Source organism: Platalea leucorodia (genome assembly GCF_965183815.1).
Source record: "Platalea leucorodia genome assembly, chromosome: 14".
NCBI lineage: Eukaryota > Metazoa > Chordata > Aves > Pelecaniformes > Threskiornithidae > Platalea > Platalea leucorodia.
In genome coordinates, this window is record NC_138836.1 from 14,062,373 (window position 1) to 14,072,187 (window position 9,815).

Below are 9,815 nucleotides of genomic sequence, written 5' to 3' on the forward strand. Positions count from 1 at the left end.
CTCTCTTTCCCTATGTGCATGCCCTCCTGCTCCATGACCAGTTCCCAACACAGGTCAAGTCCCGGTCAACTTCACATACGCTCCTAAATGATTCCAGACAAAGTTCAAGGAATCTCATGGAAAGGCCTAAGAAAAACAATCCTTTCTTCAAGCTATTATATCACAGTAATGTCCTGTAATGTTGGACTGTGAAGTTGGACAGAAGAACAGCTGGATGGTCAGCTTACTGGGACAACTGAGTGAGGACTATTGAATACACACAGTACACAGCTCACGTGTAGTAGTTTACCTATACCAACAAAGCGGGGAAAAGGTGCTCAGTGGAGAAATGTCTTGTGCTGTTCAATTGTGAGAGGCAATCACCATGGCTCATCATCCAAAAATCATAAAGTAAATCAGACAATCATCATGGCAATATGGTTTGACAGTGAGCAATGCTGTCTTAGAAGAATGTGTCAGAGGAGGAAATTACGAAGGGGGATTCCTGGGAGCACATCGGTTCTCTGAATTGTCTCTACAAGCAGAATAGTCTCTTTAAGGATATCCCTGCTTGGGCCAATCTCCTAAAAGTCTCCTGCTCTCACAAACCAATGTCTTTGCTCTGAAATATCCTGTGTTGTCCAAAATGTAGGGGACCAGCAGAGACTGGATTCTAAGGGACAGTGTGACCATGGCTGGAGGCTCTTTCTACCACACACTGTGTGGGAACACAGCAGAGCCAGGCTGGATAAAGGAGTGATACTTGCCACAGCCTCTGGATTCAGAGCCCTTTCACCACAGGGGAGACTCTCTGGGTAAATAAGCGACAGAAACCACAAGGTCATTTTCCTCAAGGTCCTAATTTTTTTTTTATGCTGTATTGCCATTTATGTCACAAGCTCCTTAGAGGACTGAAGGGAGTCCTAGAATTCATGGGCATTTGATTTAGCCATCACAGTATATTTAATCTATTTATAATTTGAGTCAAGCCCTCCCCTACCTTTCTAGGAGTCTTTACTCTCTCTCTCTGTCCAGGGAAAGCCTATTGCAGAGTCAACCAGGAACAGGCCTAGGAAACAGTGGTTTTACCAGTGTCCAGAACCATAGCAAAGGTATAGCTGCCTCCTCATAGAAGAGGAGTGACATGGCAGTGACTGTTGCTGTTGATCATTCACTTCTAGATGAATACGGCAGCCAAGCAAGCTGGCCCTCTCTGTCAGATGCAGTGCCATTGTCTTATCACACAGATCCACCACTATCTTCCTGCCTACACAACAAGCTCCAGGGCAGGGAAGCCTCCAGTCTAGGCAGTTGCTTGAAAAATTTAGTTCTTTTCCCTGAATGATTAAGGCAAAGCCTTGACACCAGATGGAAGGAGTCTCTGCCTGTTACCACAACTTTACAGCTAAGACCAGCACTGTGGCCAGATGTGCCATGCTGTAAGAAATGTGAGGCTTCCAGCCATCCACAAGAAATCAGGCAGTGCGAAGGGGATGATGCATTCATTACCCTCATAGCAGGTAGAGGAAGCTGCTGCACTGTGCCAATATCCTCTACCAGCAAAATGAGCTGATCCTTTTCTCAGCCCACAGGCCCACTTCAAGCCTTGGGACTAGTGGCTCTGCCTGTCCTACTTAGGTCCACCAATTCTCCTGCCTTCTCTCTCCCCTTCTCTCCTCACCCCTTCCACTCACCTTCCTCTGTCCACAGGCCAACACTCTCTTGCCTGTTTATTGTCATTCTCAACATACTGAGCCTGTTCATTTTCCTAAGAACAGATTATTAGCCCAAAACATAATATTCTGTGTTAAGCTGAACTAGACATTCAACATGCAATCAACATGTTGATTGCAAATGTAACATAAGATCAAGTACATCATTGATTGTGTAAGGTGTCTAACTACTGATCATACTTTACAGATGGGTAAGTAAATTAGATGATTTGGGAATACCTTCAATGTGTTTAAGGGCTCTGGTAAATTAAAAGTGAAACTGTGTAGGGACTCCTGTTACTGCTAAATAAATTTGGTTTTGCCAAGCCACAGAGAAAGTGTGAGATTGACTTGGTCGGTATTTTTGGCATATGTGACAAGCTTTAGCAGCTACCTCAAACTTGCTGTTTATTTAAAGTAAGTGCTAAACATCTTTGGCCATCCTGCCAGAATTGTCAGTCCCTAGCTGACCTTCATGTGTCCTTTTTGGATATCTTTTCTAATCCTCCAGCCAGCCTTCAACTGCTGTAAAAAACCAGTGCATTCAAATGCTAATGGTTCTTAATAAAACGTGTAAATAACATTTGGGCAGCAGAAGACAGCTGGAGTTAGGAATGGACACTACTCCATCCATTTTAGAAATGGTAGTTCAGGATCCACCATAGCTGAGCATCTCTGGTGCTTTTAGTGCCCCCTTGAACCCTTCAGGTTATTGTGGCACCCTTTGTATGAGCAGCACCTCTTTTCCCTGTGACACTGGTAATGCTAAACACAACCCAACTGCAGTGAGAAGCATCGCCCATTGCAGGATTTGTAAGTATACTAACATATGCCCTGCTATTCTAAGGGTTAATCAGAGACCTCCATTAATACATCACAGGTTTTGGTTCAAGCCACATTTGAGAAAGGGTGGCAGGAGGTGAACAAGCTGCTAATGCACTTACTCACTTGGCCATGCACCAGGAGAGAGACTGTTTTTATTTCCCACTGTAGCTGCTCTCCTGTGTCCTCTACCACAAAAGTGGGGCATGGGAGGAGAGCAGTGCAAGGCAGGCAGCTGGTGGTCAGACGCAGCAGGAGAGACAGGAAACCCCTGTCAGTGCCTCACACCACCCTCTCCTGTGGGCCAATGGCCTCCACCCTGGTTGGCTCTTGAGGACAGGGGCCCTGCCAGGGGCAGCGTGCAGGGAGGTAGCCCACTGAATGCCAGTTACAAGCTGGTTTTAAAAGCCCTTTTGTTGGTGTGTTCAGCTCTCCAGGAATTTCAATAGTTCTCTTTCTCTTTTCACTATTTTTTCAGCCTCGGTCACCCCGTGTTCCGGCCCTGGTGCCTCACACCCGGTGCCCGCCTGAGCTCTGGCCTGGTCTCCTCATCTGTGGCACAGTCTGCCGCAGGCCAGGCAGGTTGAGGGCCCCACTGGCCAGCTCAGGGCCCTGCCAATGTCAGGCCTGTCCTTGTGGCAGTGCTGCAAGGCAGCATGGATGCTGGTCACACTGCTGGAGCCCCACAGACCGTTCACACTGCAGCCCCTGCTTCTGGGGTCTTCTGCTTAGACATGGTCCCTGTCCAGGTTGGCTGCAACCTCTGCATCGGGGCAGCAGGATGAGAGAAGATAGCGTGGGGTGAGCCTGTAAGAGGTAGGGGATGAAGAAAAATATTGTGGCATGACACTTATTTAGTCCTTTCTTCTACCAGTTAGAAATGACATTGCCTATGTAGTACTGGTGGTGGTAGATAGGAAAGTATCAGTGACATCAATAGACACCCAGGCAACTTCTGGAGTATGCCTAAAATGGGAAATAATTTATTTTGTCCTCTATATGCATATATTCTTTTTTCTGGAATGTATCATATATAAGCTAGTCTTTATGCCCTTTCACTTTGTAGTAGTTTAGTGACCATTCAACAGTGATCAGTGGCAATTGCTCTCTGGCTGACGTTTATCAGGGATTACAATTCATCATTGTTGACTTCTTGGAAAGCTGCATTGTTAGCCCAAACTGAACATGGTACAAAGGTAAAGCATGAACTAGTTATAATACAAAGGAGAAATTTTTATTGGCATAGTTTTTGCCATTATACTCAACAAGTAAAACTTGTCCATTATAAGTGCCTCAAACATTTTCATCTTGAAGAATCCACCGCCTTTCAACAGGCCTGAGAGCTGGCTGAAGAGGCTGCTCAGAGTTCCCATTTCTCTGCAGCCTCTCTAGAAGGATTTATAGGTTCCTCTGTGCTCAGACAACTGCTGCTTCCCCTTTCTCAAGCAGCAGTGCAGCAATTTTAGCTTCAGTAAGTGTTGCAAGTGTGGACACCTTCAGAATGAATAAATGGGCAAAATGAGCAGGAATTGGCCACAAGGAGAGAGGAATTTCAGTGATGGATAGATGTGCACTACTAGGTTTGGGTTTGTTACATGCGTGGGTGAGATTCAATTCCAAACTCAAATATCTACATTTAGTCACCTTCTGCCTAAATGAATATGTAGGTGAGCGAGCTGAATGTCTGAACTCCCATTGTAGACACTACTGTTAGAATCAAGCAAACGTTTCAGTTCATTCTAAGGTGGGCAACCACATTAGGACAACTGAATCATTCTCCAGACTCCATTAGCTCATGCTCCATCAGTGATAATGGGATCTCAGACACTAGCTCACAGGTATGAGAGTATGTCCGCATGTAGCTTGCTGGGAAGGGTTGTTGTTGATGGAAGACTTGAGCAAATATGGAGTGCACGTATACAGTAGGAGGGCTATACCTGTGCAGGTAGTAGGGAGTGAATTTGATAGAGAAGGGGAGGCCCTGAGAGAATATTATATCTGGCAAAAAAAATGCTAAAATGCCTTTTGTGAAAGGCTGTGAAAACTTATGGCTGTTTTCATTCTGCTTGATTGAAACAAAATTGTTGTATTAAAGCAAAAGATTTCCTGACATTCTGGAGGAGGAAAAAATTGCATTTTTTATGAGCTGCCACAATTAATTTTTTTTTTATTTTGAATTTTTTTCTTTTATTACCAAAGGTAGCAAAATGAATTATATATAAGGCTTAATCCCCCAGACACACATACACACACATTTTTTTCTTGACCTTCAGCTTTTACTTGTCTGTATTTTTTCCAAGTTTTTCCAATTTGGAAGGTCACAGTTTCAGTTTTTCTTTGACAGCTGCAGAGTTTTTCCAAATTAAGAAAACTTTGCTCTTAAAATGACAAAAACGAAGAAATAAAAGCAAGAATACATACAGATAGAAAACCAATAGTCACATTGTACTCTGTTATATTGACTAGCAACATAAATGCAAACAAGAGCAAAGGAAAAATATAAGTGAAAACAGACCAAGCAAAATGTTACAGGTTATGGAAATTTTCAATTTCAATGTAATTTTGAAAAATGCTTTGAAAAATTATTTCTTATAAGTCCTTTTGAGCCTTCAGAAAGTTATGGATGATTCTCTTTCTATTTGAAAACATCTTGCAAATAAAAGCTTTTAGACAGCTGTCAGCTTTATGCCAGTATTACATATGAATGTGGGAAAACCATGAGGTTTTTTTGTAGCCAGTTTTAGTCCAGGTCAAAACTGCATGCATCAGCAAAATAAGACAACATAGAGAGTCATTGAAATACCTGAAATTCACAGTAAATTTCAGTTCTCAGACAACATAATTGCATTAAAGACATGAAAGAAGTGCCGGTTTATCTCCAGGTGAGGATCTAGCTGTTAGGGTTAAACCAGAGGCCTCAGTCTTATTCTTCAGTGTGAATTTACTCCAAATGTGAAGCCAACCTCTGCCAATTTCCTCCCCACCCCCAGGATTACAGTGCCATCACAGAGACACAGTCAGCTGAGAGAAGAGGAGGAAGGAATTTCCTCACTCTCACATCCAGACCTCTGAGTAGGTGATGCCAAGAGGGAGTGGAGCACAACAGGTGCTGTAAGTGGGGAGGCAGTATGTTATGGGATCAGGTGAAGCAGCTGAGATGTGATTCAGTTCAGATTGCCTTGTTTGTCATACGAACTGTAATTTGGAAAGTGAAGACCAACAGATGAAAAAAAAAACTCATATCAAGATCTGTTGCATGGAGATGAAATTGTTTCTCAATAAAGTGGAGGGTTCCACTGCCCTCTTCACCACTCCCCTCCTTGTGCTGTTGCAGAACATGTGTAACCCCCTCCTTAATCTGGGTGGGGAACATCCCAGGGATCATCACAGTAGATTGGCTTTTTTCACATAGTAGCATGGGGTTCAGCTCCTTCTAACAATAACTGCCTCTCTTCCAGACTAGCATTGCACATGACTGTTTCTCTTCTAGAGAATGTAAATTTATTAATCATTCCCTCCATCTGGCATGTTTATCCTGCAAAAGCAGTGCTGAATGACTCCCCTATGTTGAGACAGCACCTATTTCTCCTGCTTCCAGTGGGATACATGTCTTTTAAGTTCAGTACAACGGTTCCATAGTCCTGTTCATATGATCTTTGAAACCCTTCAGCCCCAGAAACAAGAGTTGGATTTCTGTGCCTTTTCTCTGGGATCTAACTCAGTGACTTCAGTGTTAGAGGCTTCTGTCTTCAACTCTAGACTTAACTTGTTTTGCCCTTTTATTGGTCCTTGTGTCCATGGTGACTTGCTGTTATCCCCTTTGAATCACACCCCTATTTACTTCTTCGTCCTTAATCACATAGCCTTCCCTATCACTACCTTCAGACTCATCCTTCCCCCCTTCTCTTGCTCTGGCTTTGGTCCATTTTCATTCATATCATCTGTTGATTCTTACTCCTGCGACTTCTGTTCCTATTCAGATGCTTCCTTCTGCATTGGGATTTCCTTCCTCTAACAATGATCCTGCATCTTAGTAGGACCCCTCATGCTTCTCCACATTGCAGGCTCAGAGCATTTGTAGTGTGCAGGAGCCTTTGCCTTCACCTCTCCATCCCTACAGGTTTGCTTTTACAATACACTGGCTCTTACTCTTCACTTTCTCTGCTCGAGTCAGCATCTGATGGATTACAGTACCAAGTAGCCCCTTTCATCTCCTTTAACACACCCTCCTGCTTCCCCCCCTTCTCAGGCCTTCTTGTCAAATTATTTATAGGAGATTGATTCACAGACCTGTTATGTCTAATTATATCCATTCATTTCTAATATGAATGGCAATTCTGCTAGGAGTTAAGATTGCCAAAAATGTTTTGACCTAAGAAAGAGGAGGTGGTGGCTACGTATGCAGATCAGACCCTATAAAAGTACCCTGGGATCAGTGTGTCTTGTCCTTCCTCAGAAATCTCTAAGGTAAGAGTGTCAGAGGCTTTGGACTGGGGAGGTGGGGGATGAAGGGAAACTGGCCCTGCATTCCACAAGCAACAGTGCATTCCTACAGACGCTCACATTCATTCAATGGGAGACTGCCAGTGTCAGCTGGGATTTTCAGTCTGCTTTCAAAGCATCCATATGTTTTCTGTCTATAAATTTTCTCTGGATTTCTGTGCAGCAGTAAGAAGGAAGTTGCTAATTCTGTTTTACAGTACTGACCAGCTTCCAGTCTGCCAGCCATTCATCTTGTCTCACAAAAGGTAAGATCTTGATTTATTCACTCTTTAGTTACAGATAGAGATGCTCTAAGGTAGGACTTCTACACAGGTGTGCTTGCAATCCCTGTATTCCTTATACTTATGTCCACTGTATAAACACAGTATGAGAATTTGGCTGGATTGCTGATATCTTTGCCACGAGATTCTCAAAAACAGTGCTCTTTAAAGTACTGATCACTGCTGCATTGCCTACACTATTCCCAGGATTCTTCTATAGAAAGCAGTTTCCTACATTAACAGACATTAGGTCCTAAGCTTAGGAGAAACTGTCCTAAGAAGAAAAAGCCCATCAGGAAGTGGTTTCCAATTACTTGTCCATAAATTAAAGATATTCTTGAAGCAAACAATTTTTTTTTTTTTTGCATTTACCTCAAACATCAAGGGTCACTGGTGCTAGCTGTGAAGAAACAGGAAAAGATATACATATTTCAATAATGTTAATATTTTCTTTTTCATAGGAAAGGTTGGGAAATGGGGTTAGAATGTTGTGTATCAAAATATCAAAGTGCTAAAAGGAAGCATTTCAGCCTGAGCTTCCTTATGAGCTTGCTTGTGCCTATGAAAATATTGCACAATTGTGATATAATTATATAAGCAAATATTAATAATCACAGGGAAATGAAGAGAGGATAACACCTACTTGGATAAATAGAAAAAGAGAGATGGAACAGCAACTAAATGCAAAGTTTTAAATATTTACACCCAGGAAAGTTAACTGTTCATATTTACTTCTGACATTACTTTATATTAATTTTGTCAAATATTGTCACTGGAATATATCCCTCAAAATTATAAAATATGTCAACAAGCTGCCATGTGTAATGAATGTAACTAGCATAGTTTGAATAAGTGGAGGAGAGTTAGCAGATCATTGCTTTCAGGAAAAATCATATGACACAGTCAAAAGAAAATACTCATCAAATACTTTAAAGAGGCAATCTACTGACATATTATATATATATTATATGCTAACATAATGCATACTAGCCTACTATACATACTATACATTGTAATACTAGCATACAATATCTACACAAAAGTACAATATACAATATATAAAATATACATTAGTATACTATAATATATACTAACATAATATATACTTACATAGTATATACTAATATATATAATATGCTAGTATTATTCCTGTTAGGAATCTTGTAAGAAAATGTGAGGTATTATAGGCAATGATAAAACTGCTGGTGAAAGACTGGGTCCATTTTACAACCTTACGTAATTATTTTGTGAAATGGTCTCATTTGATTAGTAATACTTTAATGAAATAGAAAATCCTGTAGTTAGAAAGAAAACCATCAGTCAGGAGATTGTACCCCTGCATTTGTATTGACAACACTAAGTTATGTCATGAAGTCTGTCTTTGCTGGCTAAGAAGGCAAAGCAATTTTTTTCCCGTGTAAGCAGTGGAATACTGAGTGGAACGGCTTTTCTAATGTATAAAAATACTGTGATCATTATTAAAATATTATTTCTGTTAGGCTGGCCATACTGCAATAACGAGGTTGCTAAATGGTAAACGGTTCAGAAAAGAGTTTAAAAAAATATTCTAAGTTCAGAATACCTTTCCCGCAATCAAAGTGAAACTATTTCTCAAGGAAAAGTTAACCAATTATTTGATTTTCACCTAGATGTCTGCCATAGCTAAAAGTATTGATAGAGAAATGAGCTGCTTAATTAATTCAGAAAAGCTACTCAAAATCCAAATTGTAGGTGACAAACCTAAATAAAATTAGACTAAAAAAAAGGATAAATTTGGAACAGTATTAATTTTGGAACAATATACCTACATTCCAGCTTCGCGATCGCATGAAATTTTTCAGTCAAGACAGTTGTTTGGCAACAATAAGCAGGGTTCCTGATAATTTTTTTTTAAATAGTAGTGAATGAATGCAAGATTACTCGGTTTCTGTTATGAAGAAGATCAAAGCGGAGAATATCAGCTTTGTTTGTTAGCAGATGGATCTGTGGAATAACTGAAATATTTGACAACTTGGGCTACTTTATCCCAAGGGAATGTCTTTAATGAGAAGTGCTCATAATATTAGTTCTCTGCATATCCAGTGTACTGTGCCTCTTCCACTCTTTTATAGTAAACAAATCTTATAGTCTGAAAGGTGCTAAACAAAAAAGACATGAGAAGGTTTTCACAATTCCAAAATTGGGAATGTCTAGAAAATGCAGTGATTGGAACCTTGGAAAGGATCTGTTTATCCTGTTAATTCAATAAATAAAAAAAAAAAAAAAAACAAAAAACCCACAGAAATGATTCCTCTGTAAATGCAGTCGTCCAGTAGGCCTAGAGATATGACTACATAAAATAGAAATAAAAGAAAGAAAATTATAGAACAGAGCTCTGAATTAGCAGGAAAACACAAGAGTCAATTCAATCAGTTGATACATACAGCAGAGAACCATCTAATTGACTATGCTGTAGGAATGTTTCTTCCATCATGCGCTATTGTAATGGATTTTCTACCCTCATAGATACTTGCTGCATTACCCCTAGTAAACTGCAGCC